The sequence below is a fragment of the Triturus cristatus genome, chromosome 6 (assembly GCF_964204655.1).
Source record: "Triturus cristatus chromosome 6, aTriCri1.1, whole genome shotgun sequence".
Lineage (NCBI taxonomy): Eukaryota > Metazoa > Chordata > Amphibia > Caudata > Salamandridae > Triturus > Triturus cristatus.
The window spans coordinates 943,550,890-943,575,714 of record NC_140589.1 but is presented as its reverse complement, the minus strand read 5'-3'; positions in this window follow the sequence as shown (position 1 = coordinate 943,575,714).

Below are 24,825 nucleotides of genomic sequence, written 5' to 3'. Positions count from 1 at the left end.
CACAGTGCAACTCAGTTAAAGGAAGAAAGGCATCCATGGTGGAGGATGATTGGAGGAAGCTGAGGCCTCACTTTGAGGACACTCACTTCAGTACTCCATCTCAACACCAGCCTTTTACTTTGCCAAGACACACCACAGGTAGAGATTCCCTATGGTGGAGACCCTCTGATACCCTTAGGGTGAGGGATTGCTTAGTGGACCATGAGACAGGGGGTAACCATGCCAGTGCTGGTTCCTCCTTATATGGCCACTTGGGCAATATAGGCTTACCTGGTCAAGGTCAGCCTTATCTCCCTTCGTTTGGGGGGGGGTTGTGTAGGAAGGTGGATATCTGACTATGGTTACCCCCAAATTTTTGCCTAGTGTCTAGCTGGTTTTTCGACTTAGTTGGCCTGAGATCCTGCCATTCAGGCTCTCAGGCTATCTGCTCTCTCTGTAAAATGGACTCCATGTACCCTAGGTACATACCCAATTGGTTGGATCACCCTGTCAGCCCCTGTACCAGTGTACACTAGGTACCCAGGGCATTGGTGTATCCAAGGCCTGCCAGGGGCTGAAGCATGTATTATGCCACCCCAGGCTTGGCCTAACAATCTGACACAACTGGCTGATCACTCAGCTGGGGTAAGTTGGTGTAATCACCTCTTACTTAGGTGTAGTATACCTATACCTAACCTTAAATGGGACACCTGGTAACCTATAAGTCACTCCTATGGCAGGCCTTAACAATCCTGAAGGCAGAGTGCTTGGTTCCATGTGAGATGGTGCTCTGGCATGAGCTGAGCCTGTCTGCAGTGGTCGGAACAACTTCCCTCTACTGTTTCCAGATATCGTCATACCATATACTCTTAAGTGCATTATGAACCTCGCGGTTAAATGCTATCTTTGGTTTGGCTTTATCAAAACATGTCGAGTAAGGTGTCATACGAATTGGAATACTAACCCCTCGCCAATTCTGGCGACGGGGTTAGCATTCCACCCTTCTAGAGGGACACGACATGTACAGTACCTGAAACCCGGGTAAAATCAGACATAGCCTCAGCTCCACAAAATGGATGCTGCCACCACAGACACAAGTCTGCCCTCCTGCTGCTGGGAGTCCTTCCAGCTTGGGAGGTGTGGACAAAGGGTTTCCTGCCAGGGGAGGTGCGAGCACCACCCCAGACAGGATTTTGTGTATTGGTCAGGTAGGGCTTGAAAGAAACCAGACATGCCTGTGGCTCACAAGGAGCCTCGGGGCATATGCCAGTTCAAACCGGTCCTGGGGCACACCAGTCCCGGGCCTGGGGCGAGCTGGACAAAGGATTGGGGGTGTAACCACCCCCCTTCCTGGTCCCACCCATAGGGAGGGACCTAGCAGGTAGTCCGGCCCCTAGAATCCGAATAAAGGTAGGAGCTGTGTCCTAAGACTTCAGACATCCTGGAATCAACTTGAAACTAAGAAGAAGACGGGAACTTCGACGCTCTGCCGCACAGAGGACTGAAGCCAATCTCCCCTGTGGTCAGGGAGTGACCACCTTGCTAACGCAAGCACCACCCAGCGAATCAACGTCTGCTTTGCCGCCGCCTCCCGCCGGAGCCCGAGCCCAGAGACTGACAAGACCTGGACCTCCAGACCTCTCACCGCCTGATCCACAGTCCCTGCAAAGAGGAGACCCGTGGAGGCACCGAGACACGTGGAGCCAGCCATCTTGGAACGACTACGACAAGCTGACAAGTGCAACAACCGAGGCTCCCTCCAAGTTGTGCTTTGGGTCCTGAGAAGCCCAACCCTCGAGCAGCATCTGCATCAAAGGTGAGCCCTCCAGCATCTCCACGATCTGCGTGGGGCCCTTCTGCATTTTGCCACTCGACGCGCCTAACCGGTTGCTGGCCCGCTGGCTAGTGGCCATCTTGGCGACGAAATCTACGACAAACACCGCTGGTCTGGTTGCTCCAGACTGGCCCTTGCTCCCCTCCAAAGGAGCCGTTCCTCTGACCTTGCTGGTCAGAACCATCAGCTTAAACTCCTTGCCTACAACAATTGCTTTTGCCAAGGCTTGTCTGCTTCGATCAAGTCGCCGACACCGCCGACAGCGAGAGCCTGCGTGGGACAGCTCGTGACTCGACTCCTGGACGTCGTCGACCTTCAGGGACCACGTGGCTGCAGAGTCAAGCTACACCTTCCTTCCTGTTTGCACCCGACATCGCCTGGTACCCACCTGGTGCCACGCTGGTCACTGGCTAGTGACTGTGAACACTGTCCCCTCTGCTTACAGGTCTTCAACATCTCCGATCCACTCTTGGGTCCACTGCATCTCTCCCGGACCGACCGCCTGCAGCATCTTTGTCTTCAAGCTCAACGGAACAGTTAGAAGAAACCCGACGCACTTTGAGGCCTATGCACCCGCTTCCTGTGGGTGAGGTAAAGCTGGTACTCCGGTGCCCAAGTGTAGTAATACATCTCTAGTGCCTGTGTTCCAAATCTTAAGTTCCTAGTTAACCCGGAAGATCTCCTTTGCAGTAACTTTGTACTTTTTACGCACCCATTGAAACCTATGGGAGCACGCGTGTGACTATTTGCTCTGCACACGCCACCCGTGGACCTCCTGGTCACTAACTGACGTTAGCTCCTTGTAGGCCCAGCGATTCTAGAGGCCCTAGGCCTTTTCCCTTTTCTGTTCGTGGTACTTATACCACTATTTTAGTATATGGTTCGAGTGGCCACCAGGGCCTATCCATATAAAGTGCAACTTCTGTGTATTCTGTGATAATCTTGTTTGACGATTTGTGCTCCTGTGCTCATAAAGAGACTAGGGGTTACTTTGATAAATAAATACATATATATTTTGAATATATATCTGTGTGGTGTCCTTTCATTGGTATAAAAGGGGGTTGCATTTGGTAAAACAGCTGGCTTAACACGCTTCACGAGTTTAGCCTCAAAGACTGCTTAGCCTACGCTACCACTAGGGCAGCTAGTCCGAAAAGGTTGACTTACAACCACACCATAAGGGTTGCTTGGCATGGTACAAGGTGATCACTTTAACTAGTGAGCATCATATACCAGGCCAACTTCTCACACCGGTCGAGAAGGTAAAAAACCGAGGGATCCTGGTTGATGTAAAACTATCTATGGCTGCCCAGGTTAAGGTGGTAGCCTCTAAAACAGGGTACATTCTAAGAATACTGTGAAAAATCCTGATTTTGCTTCCGCCGGACTGCCGTAAAACAGTGGTTACGGCCTTGGTTTTATCCAGGTTGGATTACTGTAACAGCCTTTACTTAAATCTACAGCAAAATTTGTTGCACAAGCTCAGATGCTTCAAAATGCTGCGGCCAGACTTTTGACGGGTACCCCCAAATTTGCTTCTATATCTAACGTAATACAAAAACTGCACTGGCTCCCAGTTAAGAACAGGGTCCAGTTTAAAACTCTCTGCTTGGTTTTTAAAGCATTACATGATGAGGGCCCGGATTTTAAAAAAAGGCAATTTTAATGGTATTCACCATCGCGCCTGTTACGATCATCTGAAGCTAAACTAATCACAGTCCCCTTGATAAAAAAAGCCCGATGGGGTGGGCGCAGTTTTTCCTTTGGTGCCACCAAGCTGTGGAATAAATTGCCTCTGTACCTAAGAAACATCAACAATCTGCTCAGCTTCAGAAAGGCATTAAAGACTTGGCTTTTCGTGAATTAATTCCTTCCTGCCCTATCTTTGGATAAGTAGTTAGCGCCAGGACACCCACTTGGTAATCGAGCGCTTTATAAATCGCTTTAATAAAAAATAATAATAATATAGTGGTGCAGAGTAGATTGGCATAGAGTGTATTAGTTCTGAGTAAAGTGATGTAGATTGCATTGGCATAGAGTGCATTGGCATTGAGTTCAGTGACTTTGACTAGAGTGATGTAGAGTGCAGTGGCATAAAGTAGAGTGGTGCAGAGTAGACTGGAGTGGCATAGAGTGAAGTGGCATAGAGTGGAATGGGGCAAGGTGGAATACAGAGATGTAACATAGAGTGGCGTAGAGTGCAATGGCTTAAAGTTGAGTGGTGTAGAGTGCCCCACACAGACGGTCGCTCCCCTCGCACTGCTGCTGCCTGTCGCCTACCTGCTGGTGCCGATCCCGCTAACGCCGCTCCCTCCTCACCAGCACTGACCTCTGCTTCTCGCTGCTCTTCTCCTGCTGCTGCTGGCCACTCTCCTCGCCTCCTCTCCGCCGCCGCTGCCCCGGTCACTCGCCTTCCCGGTTCAGCCTCCCGCCTCCCAGCGGACCCTCCCTCCCGGCTCCTTACTTATGACGCCCCCCCAGCGACCGCGCAGCGGACGCGCGCAGCGGGAGCGCCGACTGAGCGCCGAAGGTGCGCCAAAGGTAAGCCCGTCTGCGCCCGTCCGCGCCTGGACCGCGCCAAGCGCCAGACCCCCTGGCCCCCGCGCCCACCAGCCCCCCCCCGCAGGACTTACGACTTCGCTACGCTCATCGCACTCAAAACCGCCCGAGCCCCCGGATGCTACCGAGCGTCCCCGCGACGCACCCATGGACCCTTCGTCTGCCGATCCTGCAACTTCTCCTGCCTCCGAACAAGCACCACGCCCACCAAGACGGACAACAGCAACCACCTCAAGTGCATCCTGATCAACACCCGCTCCGTCCACAGACACGCCGTGGAACTCTGGAACCTCCTCGACACCGCATCTCCAGACGTCGCCTTCCTCACGGAAACCTGGATGAACGACTCCTCAGCCCCGGACATCGCCATTGCCATCCCGGGCGGCTACAAGATCATCAGGAGGGATCGCAACAACCAGACCGGAGGGGGCATCGCCATCGCTCACAAAAGCACCATTCGCATCTCGACTGACTCCACCGACGCATTCAACACCGCCGAATACCTGCACTTCCAGATCCACACCGACCCCAAGACTACCCTCAGAGGTACCCTCATCTACAGACCCCCGGGACCACGCGCACAGTTCTGCGAAGACATCACGGACTTCATCAGCCCTCACGCCCTCCCCTCCACCGACTACATCCTCCTCGGGGACCTCAACTTCCACCTGGAGAACAACAACGACCGCAACACGACCACCCTGCTGGACAACCTCGCCAACCTCGGACTCCAGCAACTGGTCAACACCCCCACCCACTACGCCGGCCACACGCTCGACCCCCTCTTTTCATCCAGCAAGCACGTCACCTTCAGCCACTGCACCGGACTCCACTGGACTGACCACAGCTGCGTCCACTTCAGCTTCAAGAAGAACACGGTCCACCACCACCCGAAGCAGGTTCCCCACAGAAACTGGAGCAAGATCACCGTCGACCAGCTCACCACCTCCCTCAGCCAGAACCCACCGGTCAGGACAACAGACCCTAACACAGCAGCCCTCGACCTCACGCAATGGCTGACCTCCTGTGCCAACGACCTCGCCCCACTGAAGAACCCACTCACCAGGCCCAGAAGCAAGAAGGCCCCCTGGTTCACCGACGAACTCAAGGACTCCAAGAAGGCCTGCCGCACCCTTGAGAAGGCCTGGCTCCTCGACAAGACCACCGACAACATGACCGCCCTCAAACTCGCCACCCGCAGACATCACCAGCTCATCCGCACCACCAAGAAGAAATCTTTGAAGGAACGACTGGACAAGAACGCCCATGACAGCAAGGAGCTCTTCAACATCGTCAAGGTGTTCTCCAACCCCAGCACCGGCAACAACGACATCACTCCCTTGCAGGACCTCTGTGACTCCCTCGCCTCGTACTTCCACCGCAAGATCGCCGACATCCACAACAGTTTCGGCGCTCCACCCCCGCACCCATCGACCGAACCTACGCACCCCGCCGCTATCCTCCAGACATGGACCAAAGTGACCCCCGAAGACACGACACGCATAATGAACACCATCCACTCCGGATCTCCGACCGACCCATGCCCCCACCATGTCTTCAACAAGGCCGCCTCTACCATCGCACCCCACCTCCGAGACATCATCAACGCCTCCTTCGACACAGCCACCTTCCCGGAGAGCTGGAAGCACGCCGAGCTCAGCGAACTACTGAAGAAACCAACAGCGGACCCGACTGACCTCAAGAACTTCCGCCCAATCTCGCTCCTTCCATTCCCTGCCAAAGTCATCGAGAAGGTCGTCAACAAGCAGCTGGCCGCCTTCCTCGAGACGAACGGATCCCTCGGCCCATCGCAATCCGGATTCAGAGCCAACCACAGCACCGAGACCGCCCTCATCGCAGCCACCGACGACATCCGAGCCCTGCTCGACAAAGGTGAAACAGCGGCACTCATCCTCCTTGACCTCTCCGCAGCATTTGACACTGTCTGCCACCGCACCCTAGTCCAACGCCTCAACGACACCGGCATCCAGGGAATTGCTCTGGAATGGATCATCTCATACCTCTCCGGCAGAACACAGAGAGTACGCCTCCCTCCGTTCCGCTCTGAGGCCACCGAAGTCATCTGCGGCGTCCCGCAAGGATCATCGCTCAGCCCCACTCTCTTCAACATCTACATGAAACCCCTCGCTGCCATCGCACGCCAACACAACCTCAACATCATTTCCTATGCCGATGACACCCAGCTGATTCTCTCCCTCACCAGAGACCCCGACACCGCCAAAGCTGACCTACACGAAGGGATGAAAGATGTCGCCGAATGGATGAACATCAGCCGCCTGAAGTTGAACACGGACAAGACAGAAGTCCTCATCCTGGGACCGTCGCCCTCCGCATGGGACAACTCCTGGTGGCCCCCGGCCCTGGGCACCGCACCCAAGCCAACGGACCACGCACGCAACTTGGGCGTCATCCTGGACTCCTCCCTATCGATGACCAGACAAGTCAACGCCGTCTCCTCATCTTGCTTCCACAACCTCCGCATGCTCCGCAAGATCTTCAGATGGATCCCGACCGAGACCAGGAAGACTGTCACCCAGGCCCTCGTCACCAGCAGACTAGACTACGGAAACACCCTCTACGCCGGTACAACAGCCAAGCTTCAGAAAAGACTTCAGCGTATCCAGAACGCCTCCGCCCGTCTCATCCTGGACGCCCCCCGACGCAGCCACATCTCGAGCCACCTGAGAGACCTGCACTGGCTCCCTGTCAACAAGAGGATCACGTTCAGACTCCTCACCCACGCACACAAATCCCTCCACGACCTGGGCCCAAGGTACCTCAACGACCGCCTGACCTTCTACACGCCCACCCGACAGCTACGATCCGCGAACCTCGCCCTCGCCGTCGTCCCTCGCATCCAGAGAGCCACCGCCGGAGGAAGATCCTTCTCCTACCTGGCGGCTAAGACATGGAACTCCCTGCCCGTCCACCTGCGGCTGACCCAGGACCACCTCGCCTTCAGGAAACAGCTCAAGACCTGGCTGTTCGAGCAGTAGCAGACCCCCTCCCCCAAGCGCCTTGTGACCCTTCCGGGTGAGTAGTGCGCGATATAAATTCCATGATTGATTGATTGATTGATTGAATGGCATGGAGTGAAGTGGTGCAGAATAGATTAAAGTGGTATGCAGTGGTGTATTGGCGTAAAGTGCATTGGCATAGAGTTGAGTGGTTCTGAGCAGCGAACATTGGAATAGAGTTTATTGGCATAAAGTGCATTGGTACATACAGGCTGCTTTGGCATAGAGTGGTGTCGAGCAGAGTGGTGCAGAAAACAGTGGCGTAGAGTATAGTGGTGCACAGTAGAATGGAGTGCCTAGAGAGCAGTGACATAGAGCACAATGGTGTAGCGTGGAGTAGAGTGAAGCAGATTAGAGTATAGTGGTGTAGAGTGCAGTGGTTTTGAGTAAAGTGGTATTGAGAGCACTGGTGTAGAATGCAGTGGTTCAGAGTGAGGTAGGGTGCAGTGACATAGACTAAAGTGGTGCAGAGCAGAGTGGTGCAGCACAGAGTGTGGTGGCATAGAGTGGAGTGGCACATAGTGGAGTAGAGTGGTGTAGAGTGCATGGTATTGAGTGTCATGGCATGGAATGGTGCAGGGTAGAGTGGAGTGGTGAAGGGTAGAGTGCAGTGGCGTAGAGTAGTGGGATAGTGCACAGTGGCATACAATAAAAGGGTGCAGAGTAGAGTGGCATAGGGTGCAGTTTCTCTCAGTGGAGTAGCACCAAGTGGAGGACAGTGGCAAAGAGTGCAGTTGAATACAGTAGATTGTTCTAGAGCAGATTGAAGAGGCATAGAGTGTAGTGGTGCAGGGTAGAGTAAAGTAGTGCAAGGCAGAGTGAAGTGGCATAGAGTAGTGGTGTAGAGTGCACTGGCATAGAGTGAGTGCAGTTGCATAGAGTGCAGTGTTGCAGAGTAGAGTAGGATAGAGTGGAGTGGCATGTAGTGAAGTGGAGTGGCCCAGACTGAAGTGCAGTGGATAAGAATGCAGTCATGCATAGTAGAGTGGGGTTGAGTGCACTGGCATTGAATAGTGTGGTGCAGAGTACAGTAGAGAGACGTAGAGTGTAGTGGCCTAGAGTGCATTGGCAGAGAGTGCAGTAAAGTGGTGTAGAGTTCAGTACTGCAGGATAGAGTGTTGCAGAGAGCAGTGGCATAGAGTGGATTGGTGTAGGGTGCAGTGGCATAGAGAATGTGGCCTAACGGCTAGGGCAGTCGACCTTAGAGCTGGGGAACCGGGTTTGAGTCTCGGCAGGGACGATCAACATTCTATGTTTCTGGGGAAATCACTTAATCTCCCCGTGCCTAACAAAAATGAATGCGTTAGTATGTAATGTAACTGCTTCTCATGTAAAGCGCTCTGATACCTGTGAGTCTAATTAGTGCTATACAGTACATTGGTGCAGAGTAGATTGATAGAGTGCAGTGGCATAGAGTGTATTGGTTCTGAGTAAAGTGGTGTAGTTTACATTGGTGTTGACTGCTGTGGTGTAGAGCGAAACATCATAGAATAGAGTGGAGTGAAGTGGAGTGGAGTGGAGTGGAGTGGCGCAGGGTAGATTTCAGTGGAGTGGAATGGTGCAGAATGGATAGAGTGGCATAGAGTGCAAGGGCATAGAATATATTGTTTCAGAGTAGCGTGCAGTGGCATAGAGTGAATTATCATTGAGTGCAGTGGTGTAGAGTAGATTAGAGTGACATAGAGTGTGGTGACCTAGAGTGCAGTGGTGTAAAGTGCAGTGGCATAGAGTGCAGTACAATGGTGGAGAGTGGAATGGCGCAGAGTAGAGTGCAGTTGCATAGAGTGCAGTAGAATGGTGTAGATTAGAATAGATTGGTGCAGAGTAGAGTGGCATTGAGTTCAGTGTTACAGGGCAGAGTGTTGTATTGTGCAGTGGTGTAGAGTAAAGTGGCATTGAGTGTAGTGTTGTAGAGTGCAGTGGCATAGATTGGTGCAGAGTAAAGTAACATAGAGTGCAATGGTGCAGAGTAGAGTGCAGTGGCATGAAGTATAGTGTTTTGGAGTAGAGTAGATTGGCATAGAGTGCAGTGGCATAGAGTTTATTGGTTTTAACCCCTTCGATGCTCATGACGGAGCGGTTCCGTCATGAGCATCGGTTGGGCTGTGCTTATGACGGAACCGCTCCGTCATGAGCACAGCCCCTGGGGGAAGCGCTGGCGCTCCCCCCCTGGGGCATCGATCCTGCCCCCACAGAGGGGGATGGCAGCGGAAGAGTTTCCGCTGCCACTCCCGAGCCCCACCACGCCTCCCCATGACGTCAGCGCGCACAGCGCGCGCCGATGTCATCAGGAAGCGTTGGACGCGCTGGAATTCATTTCTTCCAGCGCGTCCAACGGAGCAGGTAGGTTTTTTGCTCCGGTGTGGCGGGGGGAGGGGGAATTGGGATTCCTTGAGGCATCGGGGGAGAGGAAAGAGTATTTCCTCTCCCCTGATGTCTTAATGCTGGGCATTCCTGCTCCACGATCGCGCACAGCGTCGCGATCGTGGAGCAGGGATGCCCCACTAGACACCAGGAATGTGTTTTTGTGTGTTAGGAAGCGACCCCTTAGGCAAGGGTCAGTTCCTGGGGGTGATTATAGTTGTTAAGACTTTTCTGCCCCCCCTGGGGGGGCAGAAAAGCCCACTAGAAACCAGGAATGTCTTTTTTTAATATTAGGAAGCGACCCCTTGGGCAAGGGTCGCTTCCTGGGGGCACAACAATTTAATAAGACTTTTCTGCCCCCCCTGGGGGCAGATCGTTTTTTTATTTAGCCGTTTCTGCTCCGGGGGGGGGGGCAGAAAAGCCCACTAGACACCAGGGATGTATTTGTTAGTGTTAGGAAGCAACCCCTTTGGCAAGGGTCGCTTCCTCGGGGCAAAACATTTAATTCAGACTTTTCTGCCCCCCCTGGGGGCAGATCGGTCGCATAAGTCGCCGTTTCTGCTCCCAGGGGGGGGGGCAGAAAAGCCCACTAGACACCAGGGATGTCTTTTCTAGTTTTAGGAAGCGACCCCTTGGGCAAGGGTCGCTTCCTGGGGGCCAAAACTTTTATTAAGACTTTTCTGCCCCCCCTGGGGGCAGATCGGTTGATTATGTAGCCGTTTCTGCTCCCAGGGGGGGCAGAAAAGCCCACTTGACACCAGGGATGTTATTTTTTGAGTAAAGGAAGCAATCCCTTGGGCAGGGGTCGCTTCCTGGGGGCCCAATTATTTATCAAGACTTTTCTGCCCCCCCTTGAGGCAGATCGGTCTTGTGTGTAGCCGTTTCTGGTCCCAGGGGGGGCAGAAAAGCCCACTAGACACCAGGGAATTAGTTTAAATAAAAATGGAAGTGACCCCTTGGGCAAGGGTTGCTTCCAGCGGACAATTTTTATATGATGTATTTGGACCCCCCGCCCACGACAGATTAGCCTTTTTTTTTTACAATGTAAATGTGTTTGATTTCTCTGCATGAATTATTTTTTTGCAAATGGTGTAATAATAGCAGTATGTTTGGTTTTTGAGTGTCAAAAACTTTTTGCATTGGTGCTCGATGTGTATTTTGTTGTCTTGTGAGTAATTTGTTTTTTTTTCTTCTTTCTAGTTGGATATCGTTGGTTTTTGCTGTGTCACTGCAGAGTAGGTTCTGGTGAGTGCAGCTGTCTCTTGTAATTGAATTGTATAGTTTTTGAGTACATTGATCTTTGTGATAAAGGTACACATTTCTTTACTTACTTGGTTTGCACATTGTTGGTTGTTGTTGACTTGTTTGTGCAGTCTTCTATCTTAGTAAGTATAATGGCTAGCCGCAGGATTACTGCTCAGCAGGTTGTTGGTTTGCTGTTTGAGTCTTCCTCTGACCATGGTTCAGAGACTGACAGGCCTGGAGGAGGCAGGGGACGATTCTGGCAGTGAGTTTTCTCTCCATATGGAGTCATCGGATGATGAAGATACTCTTAGTGTGGATGAAGTGCCTGTGTTAGAGGAGGAGACTGATGTGCCGATAGTGCGGCAAGAGGCATCTGGGCTGCAGCCTGGGGCTGCAAGGCTTCCCGTTGGTGTGGTGCGGCAAGAGGCTTCTGGGCTGCAGCCTGCGGCTGCAAGGCTTCCCGTTGGTGTAGTACGGCAAGAGGCATCTGGGCTGCAGGCTGGGGCTGCAAGGCTTCCCTTTGAAAGTGATGACCTCTGGGTTGCCCCTGGCATGGTGCAGCCGGCATTGCCAGAGTTTACTGGTGTTCCAGGGTGTAGAGTGAATACTGAAAACTTTTTGCCGATAAATTTTTTTCAGTTGTTTATGGACGATGTGTTTTTGGCAGAGATTGTTGAGCAGACTAATTTGTATGCCGAGCAGTTTTTGAGGGACAACAGTGCCAGTCTTAAGCCACACTCTAGAGCTACCCGGTGGACTCCCACAAATCTTGAAGAGATGAAGAAGTTCTTGGGTTTAACTTTTTTGATGGGCTTGCTAAGGAAGCCATCAATGTCTTCATATTGGTCTAGCAGTCCCTTGATGGCAACGTCTATTTTTCCGGCAGTCATGAGTCGTGACAGGTATTTGCTTCTGCTTCGGATGATGCATTTTGTTGATAATGGTTTAGCGTTGCCACGAGATCACCCTGAGTGTGACCGTCTTTTTAAGATTAGGCCTGTCCTTGATCACTTTGTTGATCGATTTTCTGAGATTTATGCTCCTGGGAAAGAAATTGCAGTGGATGAGTCTTTGGTGTTGTTCAAGGGCCGCTTGGTTTTTAGGCAATACATTCCTAGTAAGAGGGCACGCTATGGAATAAAGCTGTCTATGCTGTGTGACAGTAGGACTGGATATGTCTCTAATTTCAGGGTGTACACCGGTAAGAAATCCAGGATAAACCCCCCTGGTTGTCCGTCCACTTTTGGAGTGACTGAGAAAATTGTTTGGGAACTTGGTAGAGGATTTTTTAACCATGGCCACCATTTATATGTAGATAACTTCTACACTGGTGTGCGGTTGTTCAGGGAATTGGCCAAAGTGGACACTGTTGCTTGTGGCACAATCCGCTCTAACCGTAAAGGTTTCCCAAAAGAACTTGTCTGTCAAAAGGTTGTGCGGGGACAGTGCAGTGCGTTGCGTTGCTAGGAGCTTCTTGCTGTAAAGTTTTCAGACAGGAGAGATGTCTACATGCTGACTACCATCCATGATGAAAGCACTGCACCTGTGACTGTTTGGGGTCAGGTCGCTGAAGCGCGCAAACCTGTGTGCATTTTAGACTATAATAGGCACATGGGTGGTGTTGACAGAGTAGTTCAGAGGTTGGAACCTTACACTGCTCTTCGTAAGGCTTACATTTGGTACAAGAAGTTGGCTATCCATCTTTTCCACTTGGCAATGTTTAATGCTTTTGTTGTGTTCCAGGATTCTTGCCCTGAGTCAAAGATGACTTTTGCTAAGTTTCAGGAGTCTGTAATAGGCAGCCTTGTTGAAGTGGAACAGGCAAGTGTTCCTAGAGTTGGAGTGGTGGAGGATGTTGCTAGATTGAAAGATCGCCTCTTTCCTGATCACATTCCTCCCACACCCTCAAAAGATTTTCCCAGTAGGAGATGTAGAGTGTGTTGGCGAAGAGGTACAGGGAAGGAGATTCGTATGTACTGCCCTGACTGTCCTTCTCAACTTGGACTGTGTGTCCCTGCTTGTTTTAGAGCATACCACACGCAAAATAATTTTTGGGAGCTTTCATGAGTCGTAAAGTGAACTGCCTGGTATGTATTCTTTGGAAAATTTGATTCTTTTTCAAGGTTGGTGTTAGTGCAATGTATTTAGTTGCTGATTTTGTGTTTGAAGATTTGTATCTATTTGCGATTTGTTTGTGTTTTTATTTTTTTCTAAAAAAATCCTAAATGTGATGGCGGTGTGTGTAGGCTGGCGCTTGGCTGTTGGTGTGTGTGGACTGGCACTTGGTTGGTGGTGAGCGTGGAATGGTGCTTGGCTGGCGGTGTGCGTGGACTGGCGGTGTGCATGGACTGGCGGTGTGCATGGACTGGTGCTTGGCTGGTGGTGTGCGTGGACTGGAGCTTGGCTGGCGGTGTGCGTGGAATGGTGCTTGGCTGGCGGTGGTAAATTTGTGTGAGCCCGGTGGTGCCACAACTTTCCCACACCAAAATGTGTGAAAAAAGTGATTTTTTCAGCTAAAATTGAGGTTTGCAGGGGATTCTGGGTAAGGAAACGTTGGGGGATCCACGCAAGCCATACCTCCCTGGAAGCCGCCGGGTGTCTAGTTTTCAGAAATGCGTGGGTTTGGTAGGTTTCCCTAGATGGCCGCCGAGCACCGGGCCAAAAACCCAAGTGACCCCCCTCGCAAAACCAGGTGGTTTTGCGATAGGCCATTTTGATGTCGCCTCACTACGTTTTGGGCCCTTGCCTGCCGCGGGTACTTGGACCTCCCACACAAGTGAGGCACCATTTTTACCGGGAGACCTGGGGGAACGCTGGGTGGTGGTAAATTTGTGTGAGCCCGGTGATGCCACAACTTTCCCACACCAAAATGTGTGAAAAAAGTGATTTTATTCAGCTAAAATTGAGGTTTGCAGGGGATTCTGGGTAAGGAAACATTGGAGGATCCACGCAAGCCATACCTCCCTGGAAGCCGCCGGGTGTCTAGTTTTCAGAAATGTGTGGGTTTGGTAGGTTTCCCTAGATGGCCGCTGAGCACCGGGCCAAAAACCCAAGTGACCCCCCTTGCAAAACCAGGTGGTTTTGTGATAGGCCATTTTGATGTCGCCTCACTACGTTTTGGGCCCTTGCCTGCCGCGGGTACTTGGGCCTCCCACACAAATGAGGCACCATTTTTACCGGGAGACCTGGGGAAATGCTGGGTGGTGGTAAATTTGTGTGAGCCCGGTGATGCCACAACTTTCCCACTCCAACATGTGTGAAAAAAGTGATTTTTTCAGCTAAAATTGAGGTTTGCAGGGGATTCTGGGTAAGGAAACTTTGGGGGTCCACGCAAGCCATACCACCCTGGAAGCCGCCGGGTGTCTAGTTTTCAGAAAAGCGTGGGTTTGGTAGGTTTCCCTAGATGGCCGCCGAGCACCGGGCCAAAAACCCAAGTGACCCCCCTTGCAAAACCAGGTGGTTTTGCGATAGGCCATTTTGATGTCGCCTCACTACGTTTTGGGCCCTTGCCTGCCGCGGGTACTTGGGCCTCCCACACAAGTGAGGCACCATTTTTACCGGGAGACCTGGGGGAACACTGGGTGGTGGTAATTTGTGTGAGCCCAGTGATGCCACAACTTTCCCACTCCAAAATGTGTGAAAAAAGTGATTTTTTCAGCTAAAATTGAGGGGCCCGATTCACAGAACAAACTTAAGACTAAATCCTAAACTTAGTACCATTCTGGTATTCACAGAATGCGCTTAGTACTTCTGGTATTCACAGAATGAACTTACTACTTTTGCTATTCACAGAATAAACTTAGTACTTTTGCTATTCACAGAATGGATTTACGACTCCTAAACTTACGTCCGCACTCGGGCCGGAAATTCCGGCCCGGAGGCGGAGCTTCCGGGCCGGAGGCGGAGCTTCCGGCCCGGAGGCGGGGCTTCCGGGCCGGAGGCGGAGCTTCCGGCCCGGAGGTGGGGATTCCGGCCGATTTAGCTATGGCTGAAATCTCCACCTCCGGGCCGGAAGCTCCGCCTCCGGCCCGGAAGCTCCGCCTCCGGCCCGGAAGCCCCGCCTCCGGGCCGGAATTTCCGGCCCGAGTGCGGACGTAAGTTTAGGAGTCGTAAATCCATTCTGTGAATAGCAAAAGTACTAAGTTCATTCTGTGAATAGCAAAAGTAGTAAGTTCATTCTGTGAATACCAGAAGTACTAGGTGCATTCTGTGAATACCAGAATGGTACTAAGTTTAGGATTTAGTCTTAAGTTTGTTCTGTGAATCGGGCCTGAGGTTTGCAGGGGATTCTGGGTAAGGAAATGTTGGGGGATCCACACAAGCCATACCTCCCTGGAAGCCACCGGGTGTCTAGTTTTCAGAAATGCGTGGAGGGTCATTTTTCACTGCAAAATTGAGGTGTGACCACGTTGCGTTTTGCGCCGTTTCCTTTCGCGGGCACTAGTCCGACCCGCACAAGTGAGGTACCATTGTTCTTGTAGGACTTTGGGGAACACGGGGTGGGTGGAAATTTGTGGATCCACGCAGATTCCGGAACTTTCCATCACAGAAATGTGGGGAAAATGTGTTTTTTGTGTCAATTTTTTACGTTAGCAAGGGATTCTGGATAACAGACCATGGTGGGAGGCACTCAAGTCACCCCATCCTGGATTCCCCTGGGTGTCTAGTTTTCAAAAATGTATAGGTTTACTAGGTTTCCCTAGGTGCCGGCAGGGCTAGGGTTCAAAAACTACAGCTAGTCACTTTGCCAAAAAAGGGTCATTTTTCACTGCAAAATTGAGGTGTGACCACGTTGCGTTTTGCGCCGTTTCCTGTCGCGGGCACTAGGCCGACCCGCACAAGTGAGGTACCATTTTTCTCGTAGGACTTTGGGGAACGCGGGGTGGGTGGAAATTTGTGGATCCACGCAGATTCCAGAACTTTCCATCACAGAAATGTGGGGAAAATGTGTTTTTTTTGTCAATTTTTTACGTTTGCAAGGGATTCTGGGTAACAGACCATGGTAGGAGGCACTCAAGACACCCCATCCTGGATTCCCCTGGGTGTCTAGATTTAAAAAATGTATAGGTTTGCTAGGTTTCCCTAGGTGCCGGCAGGGCTAGGGTTCAAAAACTACAGCTAGTCACTTTGCCAAAAAAGGGTCATTTTTCACTGCAAAATTGAGGTGTGACCACGTTGCGTTTTGCGCCGTTTCCTGTCGCGGGCACTAGGCCGACCCGCACAAGTGAGGTACCATTTTTCTCGTAGGACTTTGGGGAACGCGGGGTGGGTGGAAATTTGTGGATCCACGCAGATTTCAGAACTTTCCATCACAGAAATGTGGGGAAAATGTGTTTTTTTTGTCAATTTTGTATGTTTGCAAGGGATTCTGGGTAACAGACCATGGTGGGAGGCACTCAAGTCACCCCATCCTGGATTCCCCTGGGTGTCTAGTTTAAAAAAATGTATAGGTATGCTAGGGTTCCCTAGGTGCCGGCAGGGCTAGGGATCAAAAACTACAGCTAGTCACTTTGCCAAAAAAGGGTCATTTTTCACTGCAAAATTGAGGTGTGACCACGTTGCGTTTTGCGCCGTTTCCTGTCGCGGGCACTAGGCCGACCCGCACAAGTGAGGTACCATTTTTCTCGTAGGACTTTGGGGAACGCGGGGTGGGTGGAAATTTGTGGATCCACGCAGATTCCAGAACTTTCCATCACAGAAATGTGGGGAAAATGTGTTTTTTTTGTCAATTTTTTACGTTTGCAAGGGATTCTGGGTAACAGATCATGGTGGGAGGCACTCAAGTCACCCCATCCTGGATTCCCCTGGGTGTCTAGTTTTCAAAAATGTATAGGTTTGCTAGGTTTCCCTAGGTGCCGGCAGGGCTAGGGTTAAAAAACTACAGCTAGTCACTTTGCCAAAAAAGGGTCATTTTTCACTCCAAAATTGAGGTGTGACCACGTTGCGTTTTGCGCCGTTTCCTGTCGCGGGCACTAGGCCGACCCGCACAAGTGAGGTACCATTTGTCTCGTAGGACTTTGGGGAACGCGGGGTGGGTGGAAATTTGTGGATCCACGCAGATTCCAGAACTTTCCATCACAGAAATGTGGGGAAAATGTGTTTTTTTTGTCAATTGTTTATGTTTGCAAGGGATTCTGGGTAACAGACCATGGTAGGAGGCACTCAAGACACCCCATCCTGGATTCCCCTGGGTGTCTAGATTTCAAAAATGTATAGGTTTGCTAGGTTTCCCTAGGTGCCGGCAGGGCTAGGGTTCAAAAACTACAGCTAGTCACTTTGCCAAAAAAGGGTCATTTTTCACTGCAAAATTGAGGTTTGACCACGTTGCGTTGTGCGCCGTTTCCTGTCGCGGGCACTAGGCCGACCCGCACAAGTGAGGTACCATTTTTTCTCGTAGGACTTTGGGGAACGCGGGGTGGGTGGAAATTTGTGGATCCACGAAGATTCCAGAACTTTCCATCACAGAAATGTGGGGAAAATGTGTTTTTTTTGTCACTTTTTTATGTTTGCAAGGGATTCTGGGTAACAGACCAAGGTGGGAGGCACTCAAGTCACCCCATCCTGGATTCCCCTGGGTGTCTAGTTTAAAAAAATGTATAGGTATGCTAGGGTTCCCTAGGTGCCGGCAGGGCTAGGGATCAAAAACTACAGCTAGTCACTTTGCCAAAAAAGGGTCATTTTTCACTGCAAAATTGAGGTGTGACCACGTTGCGTTTTGCGCCGTTTCCTGTCGCGGGCACTAGGCCGACCCGCACAAGTGAGGTACCATTTTTCTCGTAGGACTTTGGGGAACGCGGGGTGGGTGGAAATTTGTGGATCCACGCAGATTCCAGAACTTTCCATCACAGAAATGTGGGGAAAATGTGTTTTTTTTGTCAATTGTTTACGTTTGCAAGGGATTCTGGGTAACAGATCATGGTGGGAGGCACTCAAGTCACCCCATCCTGGATTCCCCAGGGTGTCTAGTTTTCAAAAATGTATAGGTTTGCTAGGTTTCCCTAGGTGCCGGCAGGGCTAGGGTTAAAAAACTACAGCTAGTCACTTTGCCAAAAAAGGGTAATTTTTCACTGCAAAATTGAGGTGTGACCACGTTGCGTTTTGCGCCGTTTCCTGTCGCGGGCACTAGGCCGACCCGCACAAGTGAGGTACCATTTGTCTCGTAGGACATTGGGGAACGCGGGGTGGGTGGAAATTTGTGGATCCACGCAGATTCCAGAACTTTCCATCACAGAAATGTGGGGAAAATGTGTTTTTTTTGTCAATTTTTTACGTTTGCAAGGGATTCTGGGTAACAGACCATGGTAGGAGGCACTCAAGACACCCCATCCTGGATTCCCCTGGGTGTCTAGATTTCAAAAATGTATAGGTTTGCTAGGTTTCCCTAGGTGCCGGCAGGGCTAGGGTTCAAAAACTACAGCTAGTCACTTTGCCAAAAAAGGGTCATTTTTCACTGCAAAATTGAGGTGTGACCACGTTGCGTTTTGCGCCGTTTCCTGTCGCGGGCACTAGGCCGACCCGCACAAGTGAGGTATCATTTTTCTCGTAGGACTTTGGGGAACGCGGGGTGGGTGGAAATTTGTGGATCCACGAAGATTCCAGAACTTTCCATCACAGAAATGTGGGGAAAATGTGTTTTTTTTGTCAATTTTTTATGTTTGCAAGGGATTCTGGGTAACAGACCATGGTGGGAGGCACTCAAGTCACCCCATCCTGGATTCCCCTGGGTGTCTAGTTTAAAAAAATGTATAGGTATGCTAGGGTTCCCTTGGTGCCGGCAGGGCTAGGGATCAAAAACTACAGCTAGTCACTTTGCCAAAAAAGGGTCATTTTTCACTGCAAAATTGAGGTGTGACCACGTTGCGATTTGCGCCGTTTCCTGTCGCGGGAACTAGGCCGACCCGCACAAGTGAGGTACCATTTTTCTCGTAGGACTTTGGGGAATGCGGGGTGGGTGGAAATTTGTGGATCCACGCAGATTCCAGAACTTTCCATCACAGAAATGTGGGGAAAATGTGTTTTTTTTGTCAATTTTTTACATTTGCAAGGGATTCTGGGTAACAGATCATGGTGGGAGGCACTCAAGTCACCCCATCCTGGATTCCCCTGGGTGTCTAGTTTTCAAAAATGTATAGGTTTGCTAGGTTTCCCTAGGTGCCGGCAGGGCTAGGGTTAAAAAACTACAGTTAGTCACTTTGCCAAAAAAGGGTCATTTTTCACTCCAAAATTGAGGTGTGACCACGTTGCGTTTTGCGCCGTTTCCTGTCGCGGGCACTAGGCCGACCCGCACAAGTGAGGTACCATTTGTCTCGTAGGACTTTGGGGAACGCGGGGTGGGTGGAAATTTGTGGATCCACGCAGATTTCAGAACTTTCCATCACAGAAATGTGGGGAAAATGTGTTTTTTTTGTCAATTGTTTATGTTTGCAAGGGATTCTGGGTAACAGACCATGGTAGGAGGCACTCAAGACACCCCATCCTGGATTCCCCTGGGTGTCTAGATTTCAAAAATGTATAGGTTTGCTAGGTTTCCCTAGGTGCCGGCAGGGCTAGGGTTCAAAAACTACAGCTAGTCACTTTGCCAAAAAAGGGTCATTTTTCACTGCAAAATTGAGGTGTGACCACGTTGCGTTTTGCGCCGTTTCCTGTCGCGGGCACTAGGCCGACCCGCACAAGTGAGGTACCATTTTTCTCGTAGGACTTTGGGGAACGCGGGGTGGGTGGAAATTTGTGGATCCACGCAGATTCCAGAACTTTCCATCACAGAAATGTGGGGAAAATTTGTTTTTTTTGTCAATTTTTTACGTTTGCAAGGGATTCTGGGTAACAGACCATGGTGGGAGGCACTCAAGACACCCCATCCTGGATTCCCCTAGGTGTCTAGATTTCAAAAATGTATAGGTTTGCTAGGTTTCCCTAGGTGCCGGCAGGGCTAGGGTTCAAAAACTACAGCTAGTCACTTTGCCAAAAAAGGGTCATTTTTCACTGCAAAATTGAGGTGTGACTACGTTGCGTTTTGCGCCGTTTCCTGTCGCGGGCACTAGGCCGACACGCACAAGTGAGGTACCATTTTTCTCGTAGGACTTTGGGGAACGCGGGGTGGGTGGAAATTTGTGGATCCACACAGATTCCAGAACTTTCCATCACAGAAATGTGTGGAAAATTTGTTTTTTTTGTCAATTTTTTACGTTTGCAAGGGATTCTGGGTAACAGACCTTGGTGGGAGGCACTCAAGTCACCCCATCCTAGATTCCCCTGGGTGTCTAGTTTTCAAAAATGTATAGGTTTGCTAGGTTTCCCTAGGTGCCGGCAGAGCTAGGGTTCAAAAACTACGGCTAGACTCTTCGCAAAAAATGTGTAAATTTTCAGTGTTAAAATGTGGTGTGTTCACCTTAGGTTTTGAGCCACTTCCTGTCGTGGGCACTATGCCTACCCACACAAGTGAGGCACCATTTTTATCGGGAGACTTAGGGTAGTTCAGATTTGTAAAGCAACTGTTATTACCTATTGATTTTTGATGCATTTCTCCCTTCCAAATGAAAGACATTGTGTAAAAAAAAAGTCATTTTGAAAAATGACCAATAATTGTCATCCAAGTATTCCCAATTTCGAAAATGTGCAAATATGCACTGTTTCTAAACTCTGTAATTTGTTCCCATTTCAGAAATACATAGGTGTCTTTCATACCAATTTTTCCATGTATACATTTTCACACTATAATTGCTATATACCCGGAACTAAAAAAAAAAACCATTACAAAATGCTGCTCAGTTTTTTACTCTGGGTTCGTTGGGCTCTTGGTGAACCTACAAGTCCTATATATCCCCACAACCAGGAAGGTCCAGCGGATGTAACGGTACATTGCTTTCTAAGAGATGTCATAATTAGAAGAAGTTACAGGTGAAAACGTTGACACAAAAGGCTGCTTTTTTCAACTAACTTTTAATTTTTCCTATATTTAACTGTTAGTTTCTATAAAGAAACCTTGATGGATCTACACAAATGACCCCTTGCTGAATTCAGAATTTTGTCTACTTTTCAAAAATGTATAGCTTTCCAAGATCCATTATTGCTTTGCTACCCATTTCTACCATTATCTGGAAAGAGGTTGAAAGCACAAAAAATTGCAAAAATAGGGTATGACCCAGAAAAATGTCAAAACTGTGTAAAAAAAGTTGGATTTTTGACAAAAATCTGTCATTCCCTAAAAGCTGGAGAAATGGTGATTTCAGCCCCACAAACCCTTTTTTGATATCGTTTGCAGAGAAAAATCCAGACGCTTTCATTTGCAGCCACTTTTCCCAATTTTTCACAAAGAAAACAAAATTTTGCTGTATTTTGACTAATTTCTGGGAACCCTCTAGGAGAATCCACAAACCCTGGGTACCTTTAGAATCCGCATGATGTTGGAAGAAAAGGACGCAAATTTGGCGTGGATACCTAATGTGGTCAAAAAGTTACAGGGGCCTAAGCGCGCACTACCCCAAATAGCCCAAAAAAGGCTTAGCACAGGAGGGGAAAAGGCCTAGCAGCAAAGGGGTTAAGTAAAGTGGTGTAGAGTGCATTGGTGTTCAGTGTAGTGGCATAGAGTGCTATGGCATAGAATAAAGAGGTGTGGAGTGGCACATGGTGGATTTCAGTGGCGTAGAATGGAGTGGCATGGAGTTAAATAGTGCAGAATGGAATAGAAGTAGCGTAGATTGTTTCAGAGTGGAGTGCAGTGGCATATAGTGCAGTGTCATATAGTGCAGTGCTGCAGAATAGCTTAGAGTGGCATAGAGTGGAGTGGTGCAGAGTAGAGTAGAGTTGCATAGTGTGCAGTTGAGAAGAGTAGGTTGTTTCAGAGTAGAGTGATGTGGCATAGAGTGGAGTGGTGCATGGTACAGTACATTGGCATAGAGTAGTGGAATAGAGTGCACTGATGTAAAGTGCAGTGGCATAGAGTGCAGTTTTGCAAAGTAGTGTGACATAGAGAGTAACGGCAGAGAGTGAAGTGGAGTGGCCTAGACTGGAGTGCAGTGGTGAACAGTGCAGTGGTGCACAGTAAAGTGGGGCAGAGTGCATTGGCATTGCGTAGAGTGGTGCAGATTAGAGCAGAGAGGTGTAGATTGAAGTGGAATAGAGTGCAGTGTCATAGCATGTAGTGGTGCACAGTAGATTAGAGTGACGTAGAGTGTAGTGGCCTAGAGTGCACTGGTGTAGAGTGCATTGGCTCAGAGTGTAGTAGAGTGTCCTAGAGGGGAATGGTGCAGAGTAAAGTGCAGTGGCATAGAGTGCAGAGCCAAGGAGTAGAGTGGGGAAGAGTAGAATGGCGTAGAGATCAGTGTTACAGAGTAGAGCGTTGTGGAGTAGAGTGGCAGAGAGTGGATTGGTGTAGAGTGCAGTGGTGTAGAGTGATGTGGGCTAAAGTTAAATAGAGTGCAATGGTGTAGAGTGGAGTGCAGCTGTGTAAAGTAGATCGTTGCAGAGTAGAGTATAGTGACATACAGTGCACTGGTGCAGAGTAGATTGAATTAGAGTGCAATGGAGTAGAGTGGATTGGTTTTGAGTAAAGTGGTCTAGAGTGTATTTGCATACAGTGCAGCGGCATAGAATAGAGTGGTATGAAGTGGAATGGTGCAGGGTAGATTTCAGTGGTGTAGAGGGGGAGGCACACAGTGGAATGGCCTAGAATGGAATAGAGTAGCAACAGTGCAATGCCATAGAGTAGATTGTGTCAGAGTAGAGTGCAATGCGTTAGAGTGTAGTGTTGTAGATTGCAGTGTTGCAGAGTAGATTACAGTGGCATAGAGTGTTGTGGCTTAGAGTGCATTAGCGTAGAATGAATTGGTGTAGAGGGCAGTAGAGTGGCATAGAGTAGAGTGGTGCAGAGTAGAGTGCAGTGTCATAGAGTGCAGTGACCCAGATTGTAGTGGTGCAGAGTAGAGTAGCATAGAGTTCAGTAATGCAGGGTAGAGTGTTTTAGAGTGCACTGGTATAGAGTAGAGTGGATTGGTGTTCAGTGCAGTGGTGTAGATTGGTGCAACATAAAGGAATGTAGAGTGCAATGGTGTAGAGTGAAATGCACTGGCGTAGAGTAGAGTGTTGCAGAGTAAATTATACTGACCTAAAGTACATTGGTCCAGAGTCGATTGGCATAGAGTACAGTGGCATATAGTGTATTGGTTTTGAGCAAAGCGTTGCAGAGTGCATTAGAGTCGTGTGGAGTGTAGCGGCGTGGAATAGAGTGTTGTGGAGTGGAGTGGTGCAGGGTAGATTGCAATGGCGTGCAGTGGAATGGCACAGGATGGAACAGAATGCCATAGAGTGCAATGCCAGAGTAGAGTGCAATGTGGTAGAGTGCAGTGATGCAGAGTATATTAGAGTAGCTTAGAGTAGATTGGTAGAGAATGCAGTGGCATAGAGTTGAGTGATGCTGAGTAGAGTGTTGCAGAGTGTAGTGGAATAGAGTGCACTGGATTAGAGTGCAATAGAGTGGCGTAGAGTAAAGTGGTGCAAAGTAGAGTGCAGTGGCATAGAGTACAGTGGTCCAGAGACGAGTGTTGGAGAGTTCAGTGGCAGAGAGTGCATAATTGCAGAGTAGAGTGGTGTAGAGTGAGGCAGTGTAGAGTGTAGTGGTGCACGGTTGAGTGCAGTGGCATAGAGTCTTGTGATGCAGAGTGCAGTGGCATAGAATGCAGTGGTCCAGAGAAGAGTGTTGTACAGTTCAGTGGCGGAGAGTCTAGTGTTGAAGAGTAGTATGGCATAGAGTGAAGTTGTGTAGAGGGGAGTGGTGCACGATAGAGTGTAGTGGCATATAGTGTAGTGATGCAGAGTGTAGTGGCATAGAGTGTAGTGGCATAACGTGTAGTGGAGTTGATGGTGTAGGGTAGAGTAGCCAAGAGTAGAGTGTTGCAGAGTAGAGTGGTGCAATGTAGAGTGCAGTGGCATCGGGTGCAGTGACGGAGAGTGCAGTGTCATAGAGTGCAGTACATGGTGTGGTGCATAGTAGAGTGGCATAGGGAACAGTTGGCTAGAGTGCAGTGTTACAGAGTAGAATAGAGTGGCATATAGTGCAGTGATGTAGAGTACAATGGCATAGAGTATAGTGGTGCAGAGTAGATTGGTGTAGAGTGCTGTGGCGGAGAGTGAATTGGTGTTGAGTAAAGTGGTGTAGAGTGCATTGACATAGAGTGCAGTGATGGAGAGTACAGTGCTATGGTGCAAAGTAAAGAAGAGTGGTGGAGAGTAGAGTGGAGTGGCGCAGAGTGGAGTGGCACCGAGTGTGGTGGTGCTGAGCAGATTGTTTCAGAGTAGAGTGGAATGGTGCATTATAGAGTACAATGGATTAGAGTTGAGTGGTGTAGAGTGCAGAGTAGTTCAAAGTGGCATAGAGTGGCTTGGCATGGTGTGCACTGGTGTACAGTGGAGTGGTACAGAGTAGAGTGTATTGGCATAAATTACAATGGCATAGAGTGTAGTGTTGTAGAGTAGAGTGACATATAGTGGAATGGCACGAGTGGATCTGTGTAGAGAGCAATGGCAAAGAGTGCTGTGGTGCACAGTAGAGTAGTGTTGGGTAGCGTGCATTGACAGAGTAGAGTGGTGTAGACTAGAGAGGCGTAAAGTGGAGTGATGCAGATAGAGTTCAGTGACGCAGTGTGGATTGGCATGGTGTGGAAAGGCATAGTGTGGGGTGGTTCACTGTAGACTGTAGCAGTGTGGAGTGATGCAGAGTAGAGTGGAGTAGGGTAAAGTGAAGTATGCATAGTGTGGTAGCATACTGCCATTACATACAACACATCCTGAATTGAAAAGACCATTACCTTT